A 22,749-nucleotide genomic window follows, 5' to 3' on the forward strand; every position below is an offset into this window, starting at 1 on the left:
AGCATGTCACACAGTACTCGTTTGGGTTGGGTGGTCCCATACAGAATCTCTCCATGCTGCCTTATGTTTTCCTAACGTCACACTCGTCACGTACTTCAGTTTTATTTCATAATCATTTCTGAGAGGTAAAGGAATTGCATGACAACCTGCAGAGCTAGTGGCGTCAAAATTAACACACATACTTGATGTGACTCAAAAGCCGAACGAGTTTCTTTCCGACGTTGTTTTAGATGCGCAAGTGCCAGTCAAAACTCGCAGTGACGGCACTCTGCCGACCATTTCGCTAGTTAACACCGGTGTTGTTGTGTGTGTTTCAAGCTCAAGAGCATCTCCAAGCAGCAAATGGTCAACAGCAACATTCAGACGGTTTCGTACTGCTCAATTGCTACATTAAAACGCTATGTTTCTTTTTCAGAACTGGAAAAAAGACCGAGCGTGACAGCATTCGAACCTGTAATCTTCAGATCTGAAGTCCGACGCCTTATCCAATAGGCCACACGATCACTGACGACCAAGTATAACTTGTATACGACTCATCTCGCAACGCTCACACCCCTGAGGAATTGTGTTTTCGTTCTACACAGCCGCTGCCCCTTGCTCTTTCCCACCCATTCGTTACATTCAACCTCTTACGAGACCGACCAGATATAGACTGGGAAACAAGACCACACATTTTCAGCATTCGGAATCGAAGGCAGGGCGTCCCTCGCCGCATTTGCTACGATGGCCATTTGCTACTTCTGCAGAAGCGGCGGCGGCGACGACAACGACGACGACGACGACGACGACGACGACCGCGAGAGGCTCTGAGATATGTGAGAAATTCATCTATAAAATGTAATTCCGACTGCCTCGTCCCACCTTATGCTGTACCGCTTTGGCAAATGCTTTATCTGCGCCATTCGCCTTAATCACATCTGAGAGTAATTCTTAATAAAACGCTTGTCGCTAATTGTTCGTCATCACAGATACTGTTTGGTATACGGCCCCGACGCGCAACTGATTTCCAAAATCCGTCTTCCTCCTCTGAGGATGAGAACTCACGACCTCTGGTTTACTAGGCCAGCGCTCTACCACTGAGCTAAAGAGGCGCGGCCTAGCGGTACTCTTGCGTACTTCGTCCTTACGGTCGTCTGGATCATCAGACTTGAGCTGACAACACTTTATACTACCGACCAATATTTGCAGCTATGGCGACCCATTACTGCTTGGCTACACATCTGACACGTAACCGATGTGCTCTCCAATCAACAACACTTGCATTTCAGAACATGTCTTTCACACATGTCTACAAAATCACCTTCACCTTCAAATACAGTTTTCTTGCGACTGACAGAGACGTAGGCAAAGTTTAAAGTTGCTATTTCAATTACATCACGTTAATCAGAAAAACGGTAATTTACATCTGCAGCGGAACAAAATTCGTTCCGCCCAGCGTGGGGCTAGAACCCACGACCCTGGGATTAAGAGTCTCATGCTCTACCGACTGAGCTGGCCGGCTGCCTCGGTGAATACTTGCCGGGTAGCATGTCACACAGTACTCGTTTGGGTTGGGTGTCCCATACAGAATCTCTCCATGCTGCCTTATGTTTTCCTAACGTCACACTCGTCACGTACTTCACTTTTATTTCATAATCATTTCTGAGAGGTAAAGGAATTGCATGACAACCTGCAGAGCTAGTGGCGTCAAAATTAACACACATACTTGATGTGACTCAAAAGCCGAACGAGTTTCTTTCCGACGTTGTTTTAGATGTGCAAGTGCCAGTCAAAACTCGCAGTGACGGCACTCTGCCGACCATTTCGCTAGTTAACACCGGTGTTGTTGTGTGTGTTTCAAGCTCAAGAGCATCTCCAAGCAGCAAATGGTCAACAGCAACATTCAGACGGTTTCGAACTGCTCAATTGCTACATTAAAAAGGTACGCTTCTTTTTCAGAACTGGAAAAAAACCGCGCATGACAGCATTCGAACCTGTACACTTCAGATCCTAAGTCCGACGCCTTATGCAACAGGCCACACGGTCACTTACGACCAAGTATAACTTGTATACGACTCATCTCGCAACGCTCACACCCCTGAGGAATTGTGTTTTCGTGCTACACAGCCGCTGCCCCTTGCTCTTCCCCACCCATTCGTTACATTCAACCTCTTACGAGACCGACCAAATATAGACTGGGAAACAAGACCACACACTTTGAGCATTCGGAATCGAAGGCAGGGCGTCACTCGCCGCATTTGCTACCATGGCCATTTGCTACTTCTGCAGAAGCGGCGGCGGCGACGACGACGACGACGACGACGACGACGACGACCGTGATGACCGTGAGAGGCTCTGAGATATGTAGAAATTCATCTATAAAATGTAATTCCGACTGCCTCGTCCCACCTTATGCTGTACCGCTTTGGCAAATGCTTTATCTGCGCCATTCGCCTTAATCACATCTGGGAGTAATTCTTAATAAAACGCTTGTCGCTAATTGTTCGTCATCACAGATACTGTTTGCTATACGGCCCCGACGCGCAACTGATTTCCAAAATTCGTCTTCCTCCTCTGAGGGTGAGAACTCACGGCCTCTGGTTTACTAGACCAGTGCTCTACCACTGAGCTAAAGAGGCGCTGCCCAGTGTTACTCTTGCGTACTTCGTCCTTACGGTCGTCTGGATCATCAGACTTGAGCTGACAACACTTTATATTACCGACTAATATTTGCAGCTATGGCGACCCATTACTGCTTGGCTACCCATCTGACACGTAACCGATGTGCTCTCCAAACAACAACACTTGCATTTCAGAACATGTCTTTCACACATGTCTACAAAATCACCTTCACCTTCAAATACAGTTTTGTTGCGACTGACAGAGACGTAGGCAAAGTTTAAAGTTGCTATTTCCATTACATCACGTTAATCAGAAAAACGGTAATTTACATCTGCAGCGGAACAAAATTCTGTTCCGCCCAGCGTGGGGCTAGAACCCAAGACCCTGGGATTAAGAGTCTCATGCTCTACCGACGGAGCTAGCCGGCTGCTTCCGTGAATACCTGCCGGGTAGCACGTCACACAGTACTCGCTTGGGTTGGGTGGTCCCATACAGAATCTCTCCATGCTGCCTAATGTTTTCCTAACGTCACACTCGTCACGTACTACTTTTTTATTTCATAATCATTTCTGAGAGGTAAAGGAATTGCATGTCAACCTGCAGAGCTAGTGGCGTCAAAATTAACACACATACTTGATGTGACTCAAAAGCCGAACGAGTTTCTTTCCGACGTTGTTTTAGATGTGCAAGTGCCAGTCAAAACTCGCAGTGACGGCACTCTGCCGACCATTTCGCTAGTTAACACCGGTGTTGTTGTGTGTGTTTCAAGCTCAAGAGCATCTCCAAGCAGCAAATGGTCAACAGCAACATTCAGACGGTTTCGTACTGCTCAATTGCTACATTAAAACGCTATGTTTCTTTTTCAGAACTGGAAAAAAAACCGAGCGTCACAGCATTCGAACCTGTAATCTTCAGATCTGAAGAACGACGCCTTATCCAATAGGCCACACGGTCACTGACGACCAAGTATAACTTGTATACGACTCATCTCGCAACGCTCACACCCCTGAGGAATTGTGTTTTCGTTCTACACAGCCGCTGCCCCTTGCTCTTTCCCACCCATTCGTTACATTCAACCTCTTACGAGACCGACCAGATATAGACTGGGAAACAAGACTACACATTTTCAGCATTCGGAATCGAAGGCAGGGCGTCCCTCGCCGCATTTGCTACGATGGCCATTTGCTACTTCTGCAGAAGCGGCGGCGGCGACGACAACGACGACGACGACGACGACGACCGTGAGAGGCTCTGAGATATGTGAGAAATTCATCTATAAAATGTAATTCCGACTGCCTCGTCCCACCTTATGATGTACCGCTTTGGCAAATGCTTTATCTGCGCCATTCGCCTTAATCACATCTGAGAGTAATTCTTAATAAAACGCTTGTCGCTAATTGTTCGTCATCACAGATACTGTTTGGTATACGGCCCCGACGCTCAACTGATTTCCAAAATACGTCTTCCTCCTCTGAGGATGAGAACTCACGACATCTGGTTTTCTAGATCAGTGCTCTACCACTGAGCTAAAGAGGCGCTGCCTAGCAGTACTCTTGCGTACTTCGTCCTTACGGTCGTCTGGATCATCAGACTTGAGCTGACAACACTTTATATTACCGACAAATATTTGCAGCTATGGCGACCCATTACTGCTTGGCTACCCATCTGACACGTAACCGATGTGCTCTCCTAACAACAACACTTGCATTTCAGAACATGTCTTTCACACATGTCTACAAAATCACCTTCACCTTCAAATACAGTTTTGTTGCGACTGACAGAGACGTAGGCAAAGTTTAAAGTTGCTATTTCCATTACATCACGTTAATCAGAAAAACGGTAATTTACATCTGCAGCGGAACAAAATTCCGTTCCGCCCAGCGTGGGGCTAGAACCCACGACCCTGGGATTAAGAGTCTCATGCTCTACCGACTGAGCTAGCCGGCTGCCTCGGTGTATACCTGCCGGGTAGCACGTCACACAGTACTCGCTTGGGTTGGGTGGTCCCATACAGAATCTCTCCATGCTACTTAATGTTTTCCTAACGTCACACTCGTCACGTACTTCACTTTTATTTCATAATCATTTCTGAGAGGTAAAGGAATTGCATGACAACCTGTAGAGCTAGTGGCGTCGAAATTAACACACATACTTGATGTGACTCAAAAGCCGAACGAGTTTCTTTCCTACGTTGATTTCGATGTGAAAGTGCCAGTCAAAACTCGCAGTGACGGCACTCTGCCGACCATTTCGCTAGTTAACACAAGCGTTGTTGTGTGTGTTTCAAGCTCAAGAGCATCTCCAAGCAGAAAATGGTCAACAGCAACATTCAGACGGTTTCGTACTGCTCAATTGCTACATTAAAACGCTATGTTTCTTTTTCAGAACTGGAAAAAAAACCGAGCGTCACAGCATTCGAACCTGTAACCTTCAGATCTGAAGAACGACGCCTTATCCAATAGGCCACACGGTCACTGACGACCAAGTATAACTTGTATACGACTCATCTCGCAACGCTCACACCCCTGAGGAATTGTGTTTTCGTTCTACACAGCCGCTGCCCCTTGCTCTTTCCCACCCATTCGTTACATTCAACCTCTTACGAGACCGACCAAATATAGACTGGGAAACAAGACCACACACTTTGAGCATTCGGAATCGAAGGCAGGGCGTCCCTCGCCGCATTTGCTACGATGGCCATTTGCTACTTCTGCAGAAGCGGCGGCGGCGACGTCGACGACGACGACGACGACGACCGTGAGAGGCTCTGAGATATGTGAGAAATTCATCAATAAAATGTAATTCAGACTGCCTCGTCCCACCTTATGCTGTACCGCTTTGGCAAATGCTTTATCTGCGCCATTCGCCTTAATCACATCTGAGAGTAATTCTTAATAAAACGCTTGTCGCTAATTGTTCGTCATCACAGATACTGTTTGGTATTCGTCCCCGACGCGCAACTGATTTCCAAAATTCGTCTTCCTCCTCTGAGGATGAGAACTCACGACCTCTGGTTTACTAGACCAGTGCTCTACCACTGAGCTAAAGAGGCGCGGCCTAGCGGTACTCTTGCGTACTTCGTCCTTACGGTCGTCTGGATCATCAGACTTGAGCTGACAACACTTTATATTACCGACCAATATTTGCAGCTATGGCGACCCATTACTGCTTGGCTACACATCTGACACGTAACCGATGTGCTCTCCAAACAACAACACTTGCATTTCAGAACATGTCTTTCACACATGTCTACAAAATCACCTTCACCTTCAAATACAGTTTTCTTGCGACTGACAGAGACGTAGGCAAAGTTAAAAGTTGCTATTTCCATTACATCACGTTAATCAGAAAAACGGTAATTTACATCTGCAGCGGAACAAAATTCGTTCCGCCCAGCATGGGGCTAGAACCCACGACCCTGAGATTAAGAGTCTCATGCTCTACCGACTGAGCTGGCCGGCTGCCTCGGTGAATACTTGCCGGGTAGCATGTCACACAGTACTCGTTTGGGTTGGGTGGTCCCATACAGAATCTCTCCATGCTGCCTAATGTTTTCCTAACGTCACACTCGTCACGTACTTCACTTTTATTTCATAATCATTTCTGAGAGGTAAAGGAATTGCATGACAACCTGCAGAGCTAGTGGCGTCAAAATTAACACACATACTTGATGTGACTCAAAAGCCGAACGAGTTTCTTTCCGACGTTGTTTTAGATGTGCAAGTGCCAGTCAAAACTCGCAGTGACGGCACTCTGCCGACCATTTCGCTAGTTAACACCGGTGTTGTTGTGTGTGTTTCAAGCTCAAGAGCATCTCCAAGCAGGAAATGGTCAACAGCAACATTCAGACGGTTTCGAACTGCTCAATTGCTACATTAAAATGGTACGCTTCTTTTCCAGAACTGGAAAAAAACCGCGCATGACAGCACTCGAACCTGTACACTTCAGATCCTAAGTCCGACGCCTTATGCAACAGGCCACACGGTCACTTACGACCAAGTACAACTTGTATACGACTCATCTCGCAACGCTCACACCCTTGAGGAATTGTGTTTTCGTTCTACACAGCCGCTGCCCCTTGCTCTTTCCCACCCATTCGTTACATTCAACCTCTTACGAGACCGACCAAATATAGACTGGGAAACAAGACCACACACTTTGAGCATTCGGAATCGAAGGCAGGGCGTCCCTCGCCGCATTTGCTACGATGGCCATTTGCTACTTCTGCAGAAGCGGCGGCGGCGGCGATGACGACGACGACGACGACGACGACGACCGCGAGAGGCTCTGAGATATGTGAGAAATTCATCAATAAAATGTAATTCAGACTGCCTCGTCCCACCTTATGCTGTACCGCTTTGGCAAATGCTTTATCTGCGCCATTCGCCTTAATCACATCTGAGAGTAATTCTTAATAAAACGCTTGTCGCTAATTGTTCGTCATCACAGATACTGTTTGGTATTCGGCCCCGACGCGCAACTGATTTCCAAAATTCGTCTTCCTCCTCTGAGGATGAGAACTCACGACCTCTGGTTTACTAGACCAGTGCTCTACCACTGAGCTAAAGAGGCGCGGCCTAGCGGTACTCTTGCGTTCTTCGTCCTTACGGTCGTCTGGATCATCAGACTTGAGCTGACAACACTTTATATAACCGACAAATATTTGCAGCTATGGCGACCCATTACTGCTTGGCTACCCATCTGACACGTAACCGATGTGCTCTCCAAACAACAACACTTGCATTTCAGAACATGTCTTTCACACATGTCTACAAAATCACCTTCACCTTGAAATACAGTTTTGTTGCGACTGACAGAGACGTAGGCAAAGTTTAAAGTTGCTATTTCCATTACATCACGTTAATCAGAAAAACGGTAATCTACATCTGCAGCGGAACAAAATTCCGTTCCGCCCAGCGTGGGGCTAGAACCCACGACCCTGGGATTAAGAGTCTCATGCTCTACCGACTGAGCTAGCCGGCTGCCTCGGTGTATACCTGCCGGGTAGCACGTCACACAGTACTCGCTTGTGTTGGGTGGTCCCATACAGAATCTCTCCATGCTACTTAATGTTTTCCTAACGTCACACTCGTCACGTACTTCAGTTTTATTTCATAATCATTTCTGAGAGGTAAAGGAATTGCATGACAACCTGCAGAGCTAGTGGCGTCAAAATTAACACACATACTTGATGTGACTGTAAAGCCGAACGAGTTTCTCTCCGACGTTGTTTTAGATGTGAAAGTGCCAGTCAAAACTCGCAGTGACGGCACTCTGCCGACCATTTCGCTAGTTAACACCGGTGTTGTTGTGTGTGTTTCAAGCTCAAGAGCATCTCCAAGCAGCAAATGGTCAACAGCAACATTCAGACGGTTTAGTACTGCTCAATTGCTACATTAAAACGGTACGCTTCTTTTTCAGAACTGGAGAAAAACCGAGCGTGACAGCATTCGAACTTGTAATTTTCAGATCCGAAGTCCGACGCCTTATCCAATAGGCCACACGGTCACTGACGAACAAGTATAACTTGTATACGACTCATCTCACAACGCTCACACCCCTGAGGAATTGTGTTTTCATTCTACACAGCCGCTGCCCCTTGCTCTTACCCACCCATTCGTTACATTCAACCTCTTACGAGACCGACCAAATATAGACTGGGAAACAAGACCACACACTTTGTGCATTCGGAATCGAAGGCAGGGCGTCCCTCGCCGCATTTGCTACGATGGCCATTTGCTACTTCTGCAGAAGCGGCGGCGGCGGCGACGACGACGACGACGACGACGACGACGACGACGACCGCGAGAGGCTCTGAGATATGTGAGAAATTCATCTATAAAATGTAATTCCGACTGCCTCGTCCCACCTTATGCTGTACCGCTTTGGCAAATGCTTTATCTGTCTGTCTTTATCTGTCTGGCGTGGGAACTGTCGTCTTGCGGTGCGTTTTGGCGTTGGCCAGCCCGCGCCAGCGCGCCGTAAGGCACAGAGGCTCGCACTGGGGCGTATCGCTTCCAGTCGGACGTGCCCACAGGGGAAGTGATGCGTCATATATAGCCTCTCCTTCTCAAGTGGCTCTTTCCGCCTTCAAGTGGTGCCAGACGTTAAGCTCGGCATTTCTCGGGCTTGCCCGGGGGTGCCTTGCGACAAAAGGAAGAGCTGCGACCCAACCTGATGCGAAAGCGAAGAGTGTGTGGCACAGGGGGAGCTGTGTCAAGGGACGAACATCTGTCCCTTTCTGTTCGCAGGGCCCAGACCAACAGGAGCTCTGCATGCCGGCGACTTCGTTTGTCGGCGTGGGATCGCGGCGCGAGTCGGCAAGGGTGCCTCGCCGCGCCCCTGGGTAACCGGGGCGTGTTCTGCCAAACCCAGGAGGTGGTGACATCGCCTGGGCCAGGTTAACTGGGTCCAGACCGCCGAACGTCTGGGGGACCGGCCCGCCACCTGAGTAGGAGTGGGTCCTTGGCCGTAAGGTGGAAACTCGGGCTAGTAGGCGGCGAAGGGCGAGAGGTGCATCCGCCTCTCCGGAGTGCGGGGTGCAGTTGCCGGGGAGCGTCGCGTGAAATCGCCGATGACGGAGCCATCGATGGGGACCAGTGCGCTGGCGACGGCGCGCTGAACCCGGCAGCTCGGGAGTGCCCTTGACCTTGGGGCGAGGTCGGTGGGCGAGCTGCAAGAAGTCCCCCCCCCCCATGCCAGAGGAGCCGGTCCGGGGCAAGAGACGGGCTCCCATCTTTCTTTTATCACTCGTATAATCATGGCGACAACCGATACGAGTGACTCGAGTGCGCCTCAACGGGCTTCTTTTGCGCCGCCTGATCCCTCTCCTCAGGATGAGTCGGGACAGGCCGAAAATGAAACTGTGACGCAGAGACTAGCACGAATCACGTTGCTCATGGAGCAAAACATTAAAAACGGAAAGATAAGTCAAGCAGGACTCTCAACAATTAAAAATGAATTGGCTGCATGGGCCATTGCCCACGCAAAGTTGGAAGGAAGGGTGGAAGAATTAGAAAAGGAAAACAATCGATTGAGGAAACAACCAGTTAAAACCTGGGCTGCCGTGGCAGCGCAATCTCCCACGAAGCCCAACACGACCAGAGATACCATAGATAAGGTGACTAAGAGGCCAGATACGGCAGTCTTCTTGAGGACCCTGCCGGGCCAAGACACAAGTGTTAAAAGAATCCAGGAGCTATTCACGACTACTGTGGACCCTGTAAAAGAGAAAATAAAGATCAAAAGAATCAAACCTAGCAAGAATTCAGTAATAGTGGAAGTCGCATCCGAAGAGGATAAAGAAAAAATATTGAACAACCACAAACTAAATTCAGTAATCAAGTGTGAGCCTCCAAGGAAAAGGAACCCTCTCGTGATTCTGTACGATGTTCCAACAGTAATGACCAATGAAGAGTTATGCGACACAATCAGAAAACAAAACTTTGAGCATCTGAGTGAAGAAGAGTTCAAAGACTGTTTTAAACTCAGATTCAAGACAGGTCCACGGGGTCGAGATGTGGTACATCACGTCGCTGAGGTTACAGCGCGGATGTGGAAAAGCATTACGACAATGGGCAAAATATATGTCGGCTTTCATGCCATCAACACTAGGGACTATGTCGTGGTACCTCGTTGCCACAACTGTGGCGACTTGGACCACATTCTCAGGCTGTGCACCAGGGAGTCGGCCTGCACAAAATGTGGAGAGAACGGTCACAACCGTAAAGACTGCAAGGCAGTGGCAATCTGCATACCATGCAGGAACAGAGGCAAGAAATCATGCGGAGCCACAGGTCGAAACTGCCCAACATACAGGATGCTTGAACAAAGACTGATTTCCAGGATTGATTATGGGTGAGCCCGGCATACTGAACAGGATGCCGAAACATAAGTCCCCGAGCAAAAGGAGGAGGGATGCTATGAGGGCTAACAAGTTTAAGTTGTTCTTAAGGTCGCTTACGAGCACCGAGAAAACTGAAAACAGAGCCACACAGACTGAGATCTATATGATAAATATGGCAATACAGACAGACCCCCCCATAGCTGCAGCTCCCTCCTCCGAAAGCCGGGGAGCAGAGCCGACAGAACACCAGAAACGGCAAGGGCATCCTGTGGCTGTGGCAGTTTCCAGAAAGGAGCAGAAAAAAGTCATCCAACCAATACAGGAAAACTTGGTAACCAGTAGCTCTAGTACAAGTTCTCCCACACAGGGTACTCCAGTAGTTAGACTACCACCTGTGGACCCTGTAAGAGTGTACCCCAACTTGGAGTACACCATGCAACTAGCAAGACTTGAGCAGCCGGCTACCCTGACCACTGCCCTGAGACATGTGGTTCGTGTAGGACACGAAGAGGGACGAAAGATAACCTTCTCGGTGATGGAGGCTGTGGACAGAATTCAACTAAAATCAGTGAATCTCGCCACTGACTTTGGAGCCCTGCGAGACTTGTTAAGAAAGGTGTTTGAAAGAAGGGGCGAGAAATTCGACCTAAACGACATCTATGAACAGGCAGTTTTGGCGAACGGACGAATTGCGTTCGACTGGACTAAGACCTGGCCACATGACGGAGTACACACCTACTTTCCATAATGACCAAAATAAACATAGGACAACTAAACACTCATAATAGTCGACTTGTGATGCAGGAACTCCGAAGGGAGGTGGAGGAGAGGAGATTGGATGTGCTCTGTCTGCAGGAGCCGTACTCCCAAGCTGGGAAAGTCGCATTTGCTGCCGCCACATGGCAAGTAATCAGCAGAGGAGAAGACCCAAGGGCGGCAATTATAATTACAAACAAACTCGTGAGAGTTACCACACTCTCTCAGTTTACAACTCCCCATTGCAACGTCGTGGAGCTCCAATCTCCAGCAGGAATCATCACCATCATTAATATGTACTTCCAGTATGGAGATGACATCGAAATACACCTAGACCACCTGATGAGGGTGACCACGGCGTTGCGGGGAAGGAAAATTGTAATAACAGCTGATATTAATGCCAAGTCCCCCCTATGGTTCAGTGGCACAAGAGACGCAAATGGAAAAAAGGTGGAAGAATACATTATGGCGTCGCAACTCGTGGTGGCCAAAAGGCCTGGTAATCCTCCTACCTACACGGCAGGAGGAGGGCAGGGTACAAATATTGATGTCACTCTCGTGACACCAAATGTAACAAACATCATACAAAATTGGAAAGTACTAGGAAACGACACCACTAGCGACCATAACTTAATAACTTTCACAGTAGGGGAGAGAGAGTGCCGCTGGGCCATGGGGTGGGAAATACAATTTAACTACAGGAAAGCTGACTGGGAACGCCTGGCGAGGGAGTGCGACATTCCTCCATTACCGGAAGATGACATACAACAAGACATAAACGTAGACAACAGAGCAGATGAACTAGTAACTGCAGTAACCAGGGCGGTGAGGGCTGCTGTACCGATCAGGAGGAAGGCCATGGCGGCTTCTCCGTCACCGTGGTCGCCTGAACTGGAAGATCTACGCCAATCTGTCAGGAGGCTAAGGAGGCACTACCAGCGCAGTGTCGTCTGGCAGGAGAGACAAAGGTGGCAATTGCAGTACAGGGAGGCAAAACAGAGGTTCCAGAGTGAACTACGCGAAGTCAGAAGGCGAAGCTGGGAACACTATGTGTTCAGCCAGCTAGCACTGGATCCATGGGGACTCCCCTATAAATTAGTCAGGGAGAAAATCCGCTCTCCTATGGAGCTATCTACAGTCAGGCACGGGGACAGGATGACGGAGTCCTGGCAGGAGACTGCTGGGGTCCTCCTCCGGTCCCTGCTGCCTGATGACAATGCGGATGGGGAGACAGAGGGACAACGGCAATTGCGAGAACAAGACCGTGAAATGTATAATAATGACACGGCGGTCTACCCCTTCTCAGAAGAGGAGGTGGCGAAACACATAAAGCAACTTAAAAGAGGCAAAGCTCCTGGGCCAGACGGCATTGTGGCGGAGGTGGTGCAATACCTGGCACCCCAGCTGGTTGCCCCGCTTACCCACCTCTATAATGAGTGCCTGAGGCAACAACAGTTCCCAAGAAGGTGGAAAACTGGGAACGTCGTCATCATTAAGAAGGGACCGGACAAGGATCCTGCAGAAGTAAAGTCGTACAGGCCGATCTGCCTGTTAGATTTGTTTGGAAAAATCTTGGAAAAACTGTTGGCTGACAGATTGGCAGCACATAGAGTATTGTGCGGGATGAGCAGCAGGCAATTCGGTTTCAGGCCGGGGCGGTCGGCATCTGATGCAATCGCCCTGGCGGCCGAGGTCTGTGGCTCGACCCCGCACAAATACGTGGTGGGCGTCATGGTGGACATCAGTGGCGCCTTCGACAACCTGTGGTGGCCCTCGCTCTTCTCCTGCTTGCGGGAGAAGGAGTGTCCAGGGCCGCTATATGGCTGCCTGAGGAGCTACTGTGAGGATCGGGAGGTCTGGCTATCATCCCCTAGCGAAAGGGTAGGGAAAGCTGTCACGAAAGGATGTCCCCAAGGATCGGTCCTAGGGCCGCTCTTTTGGGACATCCACATGGAGCCATTACTAGACAGCCTGCAACGAAGTGAGGATGTGCTAGAGGTGATAGCCTACGCTGATGACCTCCTCCTGATGGTCGGTGGCCGTAGCCGAGAGGACATAGAACCTAAAATAGAGAGAGCGTTAGACAGACTCCTACAGTGGTGCCACACCACGAAAATGACCATATCACCAAGCAAATCGACATACTTACTACTTAAAGGACAACTAATCAGGAACCCTACGGTCAGAATTGACGGCACACCAGTACTGCGAAGACGAGACTCACGTTACCTAGGAGTCATCATTGATGAGAAATGGAACTTCGGAAAACACATTGAAACTGTAACCCAAAAAGCTCTGCAAATATTAAACAACCTCATTTCCATAGGACACAAAAGATTTCACCTACCTCCACATCTCATTAAACTTTATCACAATAGTATCCTAACTTCAGTAGTGGGTTACGGCTCCGGGGTCTGGGCGCACAGACTCACGAGGGTTGTGCCCGCCATGGCAGTGAGAAGGGTTCAGAGAAGCATGGTTCTAAGATCTGTGGGCGCTTATAGAACATCTCCAGGAGGGGCCCTATTCGTCATAATGGGGCTCTGCCCACTTGACATCAAGATTAGGGAGCAAGCAGCCTGGTATTGGGCAAAAAAAGGGAACCAGGGGAAAATAGAAGAAATCATGGGTGTGAGGGTAGAGGACAAAAGGGGGATTAGAAGAAGGGGGGAAGAACTTTGGCAGGGGTCCTGGGAGACAGAAGAAACCGGTCGCAGAACCTTTCAGTTCTTGCCGAACGTGAGGGAGCGTTTAGAAATGAAGCACTTTCAGCCAACACGGGGACTGATCCATTTTCTCACTGGACATGGACCCTACCCGACATACTTATGTCGGTTTGGGAAGAGGGCTACGCCCGCGTACGACTGTGGCGCGCCGGAAGGCACTCCGGATCATGTGATTTACGAGTGCCCTCTCTCCAATGATGTAGCGACTACACTTCGAGACGGACTACCGAACCATGACACGTATCAACAACTCAGACGTGAAGACACTTTTCAGATGATTAATACTCTGGCCAACGAGGTATCACGGAAAGTGTTAAATGAATATCTGAGGGAGAGAAACTAAGAATGCGAAAATGAACACCGATATTGTCTAGATCCCTTTTCCCATACCGCCAGCGCGCGGACTGGCCGACTTCACATCACAGTTGGGATCCGCCGCGCGCAGGATTAGGGGGAGGAGGGGTTAATCTCACCGAATTAGAGATGCACCGGATTTGACTTAGGATAAGTTAGTTTCGTAGGACTTAGAATAGGATATTATGTTAGGTTATGGAACTGCAGCGAGTTAACATCTTGGCCAGCCCAGTGCCGGGGGCAAGCTCTTTGGGGTTAGCTCGAAGAGCAAGGCTTGCAAAGTAGGTTTATATATTCTACTGGCACATATGTGACGCTGCAGGTGTAGAAATTAGCAATTAGTGACAGTAATAGTTTCTTAAGTAGTAGGGATAGTTAGTATAGTGCCCATTGTTGTAGTAACCTGTAGCACATCATATTTTGTAGCATGCTGCATGAAACAATAATTAATGTATTAATATTACGACCCACTAATGCTATTAAGGAAGTGAGTTAATATTGTATAATATTGTATAATATTGTATAATATTTTAAAAAAAATGCTTTATCTGCGCCATTCGCCTTAATCACATCTGAGAGTAATTCTTAATAAAACGCTTGTCGCTAATTGTTCGTCATCACAGATACTGTTTGGTATACGGCCCCGACGCGCAACTGATTTCCAAAATTCGTCTTCCTCCTCTGAGGATGAGAACTCACGACCTCTGGTTTACTAGACCAATGCTCTACCACTGAGCTAAAGAGGCGTGGCCAAGCGGTACTCTTGCGTACTTCATACTTACGGTCGTCTGGATCATCAGACTTGAGCTGACAACACTTTATATTATCGACTAATATTTGCAGCTATGGCGACCCATTACTGCCTGGCTACACATCTGACACGTAACCGATGTGCTCTCCAAACAACAACACTTGCATTTCAGAACATGTCTTCCACAAGTGTCTACAAAATCACCTTCACCTTCAAATACAGGTTTCTTGCGAGTGACAGAGACGTAGGCAAAGTTTAAAGTTGCTATTTCCATTACATCACGTTAATCAGAAAAACGCTAATTTACATCTGCAGCGGAACAAAACTCCGTTCCGCCCAGCCTGGGGCTAGAACCCACGACACTGGCATTAAGAGTCTCATGCTCTACCGACTGAGCTAGCCGGCTGCCTCGGTGAGTAGCTGCCGGGTAGCACGTCACACAGTACTCGTTTGGGTTGGGTGGTCCCATACAGAATCTCTCCATGCTGCCTAATGTTTTCCTAACGTCACACTCGTCACGTACTTCACTTTTATTTCATAATCATTTCTGAGAGGTAAAGGAATTGCATGACAACCTGCAGAGCTAGTGGCGTCAAAATTAACACACATACTTGATGTGACTCAAAAGCCGAACGAGTTTCTTTCCGACGTTGTTTTAGATGTGAAAGTGCCAGTCAAAACTCGCAGTGACTTCACTCTGCCGACCATTTCGCTAGTTAACACCGGTCTTGTTGTGTGTGTTTCAAGCTCAAGAGCATCTCCAAGCAGAAAATGGTCAACAGCAACATTCAGACGGTTTAGTACTGCTCAATTGCTACATTAAAACGGTACGCTTCTTTTTCAGAACTGGAGAAAAACCGAGCGTGACAGCATTCGAACTTGTAATTTTCAGATCCGAAGTCCGACGCCTTATCCAATAGGCCACACGGTCACTGACGACCAAGTATAACTTGTATACGACTCATCTCACAACGCTCACACCCCTGAGGAATTGTGTTTTCGTTCTACACAGCCGCTGCCCCTTGCTCTTACCCACCCATTCGTTACATTCAACCTCTTACGAGACCGACCAAATATAGACTGGGAAACAAGACCACACACTTTGTGCATTCGGAATCGAAGGCAGGGCGTCCCTCGCCGCATTTGCTCGATTTCCATTTGCTACTTCTGCATAAGCGGCGGCGGCGACGACGACGACGACGACGACGACGACGACGACGACGACGTCGTCGACGCCGGACGACGACGACGACGACGACGACGACGACGACGACCGCGAGAGGCTCTGAGGTATGTGAGAAATTCTTCTGTAAAATGTAATTCCGACTGCCTCGTCCCACCTTATGCTGTACCGCTTTGGCAAATGCTTTATCTGCGCTATTCGCCTTAATCACATCTGAGAGTAATTCTTAATAAAACGCTTGTCGCTAATTGTTCGTCATCACAGATACTGTTTGCTATACGGCCACTACGCGCAACTGATTTCCAAAACTCGTCTTCCTCCTCTGAGGATGAGAACTCACGACCTCTGGTTTACTAGACCAGTGCTATACCACGGAGCTAAAGAGGCGCGGCCTAGCGGTACACTTGCGTACTTCGTCCTTACGGTCGTCTGGATCATCAGACTTGAGCTGACAACAGTTTATATTACCGAATCATATTTGCAGCTATGGCGACCCATTACTGCTTGGCTACACATCTGACACGTAACTGATGTGCTCTCCAAACAACAACACTTGCATTTCAGAACATGTCTTTCACACATGTCTACAAAATCACCTTCACCTTCAAATACAGTTTTGTTGCGACTGACAGAGATGTAGGCAAAGTTTAAAGTTGCTATTTCCATTACATCACGTTAATCAGAAAAACGGTAATTTACATCTGCAGCGGAACAAAATTCCGTTCCGCCCAGCGTGGGGCTAGAACCCACGACCCTGGGGATAAAAGCCTCATGCTCTATCGACTGAGCTAGCTGGCTGCCTCGCTGAATATCTGCCCGGTAGCACGTCGCACAGTACTCGTTTGGGTTGGGTGGTCCCATACAGAATCTCTCCATGCTGCCTAATGTTTTCCTAACGTCACAATCGTCCCGTACTTCACTTTTATTTCGTAACCATTTCTGAGAGGTAAAGGAATTGCATGACAACCTGCAGTGCTAGTGGCGTCAAAATTAACACACGTACTTGATGTGACTCAAAAGCCGAACGAGGTTCTTTCCGACGTTGTTTTAGATGTGGAAGTGCCAGTCAAAACTCGCATTGACGGCACTCTGCCGACCATTTCGCTAGTTAACACCGGTCTTGTTGTGTGTGTTTCAAGCTCAAGAGCATCTCCAAGCAGAAAATAGCCAACAGCAACATTCAGACGGTTTCGTACTGCTCAATTGCTACATTAAAACGGTATGTTTCTTTTTCAGAACTGGAAAAAAACCGAGGGTGACAGCTTTCGAACCTGTAATCTTCAGATCCGAAGTCCGACGCCTTATCCAATAGGCCACACGGTTACTGACGAGCACGTATAACTTGTATACGACTCATCTCGTAACGCTCACACCCCTGAGGAATTGTGTTTTCGTTCAACACAGCCGCTGCCCCTTGCTCTTTCCAACCCATTCGTTACATTCAACCTCTTACGAGACCGACCAAATATAGACTGGGAAACAAGACCACACACTTTGTGCATTCGGAATCGAAGGCAGGGCGTCCCTCGCCGCATTTGCTCGATGGCCATTTGCTACTTCTGCAGAAGCGGCGGCGACGACGACGACGACGACGACGACGACGACCGCGAGAGGCTCTGAGATATGTGAGAAATTCATCTATAAAATGTAATTCCGACTGCCTCGTCCCACCTTATGCTGTACCGCTTTGGCAAATGCTTTATCTGTCGGGCGTGGGACCTGTCGTCTCGCGGTGCGTTTTTTGTCGTGGGCCAGCCCGCGCCAGCGCGCCGTAAGGCACAGAGGTTCGCACTGGGGCGTATCGCTGCCAGTCGGACGTGCCCACAGGGGAAGTGATGCGTCATATATAGCCTCTCCTTCTCAAGTGGCTCCTTCCGCCTTCAAGTGGTGCCAGACGTTAAGCTCGGCATTTCTCGGGCTTGCACGGGTGTGCCTTTCGACAAAAGGAAGAGCTGTGACCCAACCCGATGCGATAGCGAAGGGTGCGCGGCACAGGGGGAGCTGTGTCGAGGGACGAACACCTGTCCCTTTCTGTTCGCAGGGCCCAGACCAGCAGGAGCTCTGCATGCCGGCGACTTCTTTCGTCGGCGTGGGATCGCGGCGCGAGTCGGCAAGGGCGCTTCGCCGCGCCCCTGGGTAACCGGGGCATGTTCTGCCAATCCCAGGAGGTGGTGACATCGCCTGGGCCATGTTAACTGGTTCCACACCGCCGAACGTCTGGGGGACCGGCGCGCCACCTGAGTAGGAGTGGGTCCTAGGCCGAAATGTGGAAACTCGGGCTAGTAGGCGGCGAAGGGCGAGAGGTGCATCCGCCTCTCCGGAATGCGGGGTGCAGTTGCCGAGGAGCGTTGCGTGAAATCGCCGATGACGGAGCCCTCGATGTGGACCAGTGCGCTGGCAACGGCGCGCTGAACCCGGCAGTTCGAGAGGGCCCTTGACCTTGGGGCGAGGTCGGTGGGCGAGCTGTAAGAAGTCCCCCCCCCCCCCCCCCATGCCAGAGGAGCCGGTCCGGGGCAAGAGACGGGCTCCCACCTTTTTAATATCACTCGTAAATCATGGCGACGGCAGATACGAGTGATTCGAGTTCGCCTCAACGTGCGTCTACTGCGCCTGATCCCTCTCCTCAGGACGAGCTGGGACAGGTCGAGAATGAGACAGTAATGCAAAGGCTTGCCAGAATAACTACGCTCATGGAGCAGTCTGTAAAAAATGGCAAGATCAGCCAAGCCGGAATGTCAGCCATTAAAAATGAATTGGCAGCTTGGGCCATTGTCCAATGCAAAACTAGAAGGAAGGCTAGAAGAACTGGAAAAAGAAACAACAGACTAAGAAAGCAGCCAGTGAAAACTTGGGCGGCAGTGGCAGCGCAAGCTCCCATCAAGCCCATCACCACTAGAGAGACAATAGACAAGGTAACTAAGAGGCCAGATACGGCAGTCTTTTTGAGAACACTTCCTTGACAAGACACTAGCATAAAGAAAATACAGGAGTTATTCACGAAAACCGTGGACCCTGTGAAGGAAAAAATAAAGATAAAGAGAATCAAACCGAGTAGGAATTCAGTCATCGTAGAAGTTGCCTCGGAAGAGGATAAAGCTGTTGAAGAACCAAAAGCTGAACTCAGTGGTGAAATGTGAGCCACCAAGAAAAAGAAATCCTCTCGTCATACTTTATGACGTGCCATCTATTATGACGCACGACGAGCTGTCGGAGACAATCAGGGCACAAAATTTTGAGCACTTAAGCGTTGATGAATTTAATAATTGTTTTAAACTTAGATTTAAAACGGGTCCACGAGGTCGTGATGTTGTACATCATGTCGCTGAAGTGACAGCACAGATGTGGAAGGATATCACAACAATGGGCAGGATCTATGTTGGCTTCCATGCCATCAACACCAGAGACTATGTCGTGGTACCTCGTTGCCACAACTGCGGTGACCTGGACCACATTCTCAGGCTGTGCACCAGGGAGTCGGCGTGCACCAAGTGCGGAGAAAGTGGTCATAATCGCAAGGACTGTAAAGGTACACAAATCTGCATACCATGCAAAAGTAGAGGGAAGAAGTCTTGTGGAGCCGTAGGTCGGAATTGCCCATCATACAGAATGTTAGAACAAAGATTAATCTCCAGAACTAATTATGGCTGAACTCGTCATACCGAACAGGATGCCGAAGCATAAGTCCCCGAGCAAGAGGAGGAGGGACGCTATGAGGGCAAGTAAATTCAAGTTATTTCTGAGGTCGCTTACGGGCGCCGGAAAAACGGAAACAACAGATATAGCCATTCAAACTGAGCCCCAAAGGGTGAACATAGCTATACAAACAGATCTCCCTATAGCACCAGCTCCCTCCTCTGAAAGCCGGGGAGCAGAGCCGATAAAACATCAGAAACGGCAAGGGCATCCTGCGGCCATAACAGTCTCTGGAGAGAAACAGAGCAAGCATGAGAAACCGATTCAAGAAAATGAAGTAACTAGCTCCAGCATAAATACTATCCAACAGAGTACTCCAGTGGTCAGATTGCCACCTGTGGATCCTGTGAGGGTCTACCTAAATTTAGAATATACTATGCAGCTAGCAAGACTTGAACAGCCAGCTACCCTGACCACAGCCCTGAGACATGTGGTTCGTGTAGGACATGAAGAAGGAAGAAGGGTAACCTTCTCGGTGATGGAGGCTGTTGACAGAATCCAACTAAAATCAGTGAATCTCCCCACCGACTTCGGAGCCCTGCGGGATCTGCTACGAAAAGTCTTCGAAAGGAGAGGTGAGAAATTCGACTTAGACGACATTTACGAGCAGGCAGTTCTAGCCAATGGAAGAATTGCATTTGACTGGACTAAAACCTGGCCAAATGACCGTATACATACATACTTCCCTTGATGACAAAGTTTACCATAGGACAATTAAATACACATAACAGCCGACTCGTAATGCAGGAACTCCGAAGGGAGGTGGAGGAGAGGAGATTGGATGTGCTCTGTCTACAGGAGCCGTACTCCCAAGCTGGAAAGGTCGCTTTTGCTGCCGCAACATGGCAGATAATTAGTAAAGGAGAAGTCCCGAAAGCGGCGATAATAATAACAAATAAGCTCCTGAGAGTCACCACTCTCTCTCAATTCACAACTACCCACTGCAACGTCGTGGAGTTGCAATCCCCAACTGGAATCGTCTTCATAATAAACATGTACTTTCAGTACAGTGATAGTATTGAAACACACTTAGATCACATAACGAGAGTGACCACGGCGTTGCGGGGGAGAAAGTTGATAATTACAGCTGACATAAATGCCAAATCCCCCCTGTGGTACAGTGGCACACGAGATGCAAATGGTGAGAAGGTAGAAGAATATATTATGGCAACACAACTTGTGGTGGCTAATAGGCCGGGCAATCCTCCTACCTACATGGTGGGAGGAAGACAAGGGACAAATATTGACGTAACTCTAATAACACCAAATGTTACAAACATACTCCAAAATTGGAAGGTAATAGGGAATGCCACCACAAGCGACCATAATTTAATAACTTTCACCATAGGGGATAGAGAGTGCCGCTGGGCCATGGGGTGGGAGTTGCAATATAACTTTAATAGAGCAGATTGGGAGCGGCTAGCGAGGGAGTGCGACATTCCTCCTTTACCGGAAGGGGACGCACAACAAGATATAGACGTAAACGACAGAACTGACGACATAGTGACCGCCATAACTAGAGCGGTGAGGGCTGCTGTACCAACCAGGAGGAGCGCCATGGCGGCCTCTCCGTCACCATGGACGCCTGAACTAGAGGAATTGCGTCAGTCTGTCAGAAGGCAAGGAGGTACTACCAGCGCAGTGTCGTCTGGCAGGAGAAACAAAGATGGCAGTTGCGGTATAGGGTGGCCAAGCAACAGTTCCAAAAGCAACTACACGAGGTCAGGATGCGGAGCTGGGAACGCTACGTGCTCAGTCAAATTGTGCTGGATCCATGGGGACTTCCCTACAAGTTAGTGAGGGAAAAGATCCGCTCTCCTATGGAGCTATCAACTGTCAGGCACGGGGGCGGGATGACGGAGTCCTGGCAGGAAACTGCTGGGGTCCTCCTCCAGTCCCTGTTGCCTGATGACTATGCGGACGGGGAAACTGAAGCACAGTGGCAACTGCGAGAGGAGGATCAAGTGCAATATAACAACGATGCAGCGGTGTACCCCTTCTCGGAAGAGGAGGTGGCGGCTCACATAAAATCTCTGAAAAGAGGGAAAGCTCCTGGGCCAGACGGCATTGTGGCGGAGGTGGTGCAATTCCTGGCCCCCCAGCTGGTTGCACCATTAACGCATTTATATAATGAATGCCTAAGGCAACAACAGTTCCCAAGGAGATGGAAAAAGGCAAATGTTGTCATTATAAAGAAAGGACAAGGTAAAGAACCAGCGGAAGTGAAGTCATACAGGCCAATATGCCTGTTGGACTTGCTTGGTAAAATATTAGAGAAGTTGCTGGCTGACAGACTGGCGGCACACAGAGTTTTGTGCGGGATGAGCAGCAGGCAATTCGGTTTCAGGCCGGGGCGATCGGCATCTGATGCAATCGCCCTAGCAGCCGAGGTCTGCGGCTCAACCCCGCATAAATACGTGGTGGGCATCATGGTGGACATCAGTGGCGCCTTTGACAACCTGTGGTGGCCTTCGCTCTTCTCCTGCTTGCGGGAGAAAGAGTGTCCAGGGCCGCTATATGGTTGCCTGAGGAGCTATTGCGAGGAACGAGAGGCCTGGCTATCATCCTCTAGCGAGAGAGTTAGTAAAGTGATCACGAAAGGATGTCCCCAGGATCGGTCCTTGGACCGCTTTTTTGGGACATCCATATGGAGCCTTTATTGGACAACCTACAACAATGCGAGGATGTGCTAGAGGTGATAGCCTACGCAGATGACCTCCTCCTGTTGGTCGGTGGCCGGAGCCGAGAAGACATTGAACCTAAGATAGAAAGGGCCATAGACAAACTTCAACAGTGGTGCCACACCACCAAAATGACAGTCTCACCAAGTAAGTCAACT

General features: G+C 49.1%; 2 non-coding genes across 2 annotated transcripts; both read right to left on the reverse strand.

Moving 5' to 3' along the window:
- Positions 1–4,475: 4,475 nt before the first annotated feature.
- Positions 4,476–4,548, reverse strand: Trnak-cuu (transfer RNA lysine (anticodon CUU)). The gene has a single exon. It is a non-coding gene; the product is annotated as a tRNA-Lys (tRNA).
- A 2,963-nt stretch (positions 4,549–7,511) lies between these two features.
- Positions 7,512–7,584, reverse strand: Trnak-cuu (transfer RNA lysine (anticodon CUU)). The gene has a single exon. It is a non-coding gene; the product is annotated as a tRNA-Lys (tRNA).
- Positions 7,585–22,749: the final 15,165 nt, after the last annotated feature.

This window comes from Schistocerca gregaria, chromosome 1, assembly GCF_023897955.1.
Source record: "Schistocerca gregaria isolate iqSchGreg1 chromosome 1, iqSchGreg1.2, whole genome shotgun sequence".
Classification (NCBI taxonomy): Eukaryota; Metazoa; Arthropoda; class Insecta; order Orthoptera; family Acrididae; genus Schistocerca; species Schistocerca gregaria.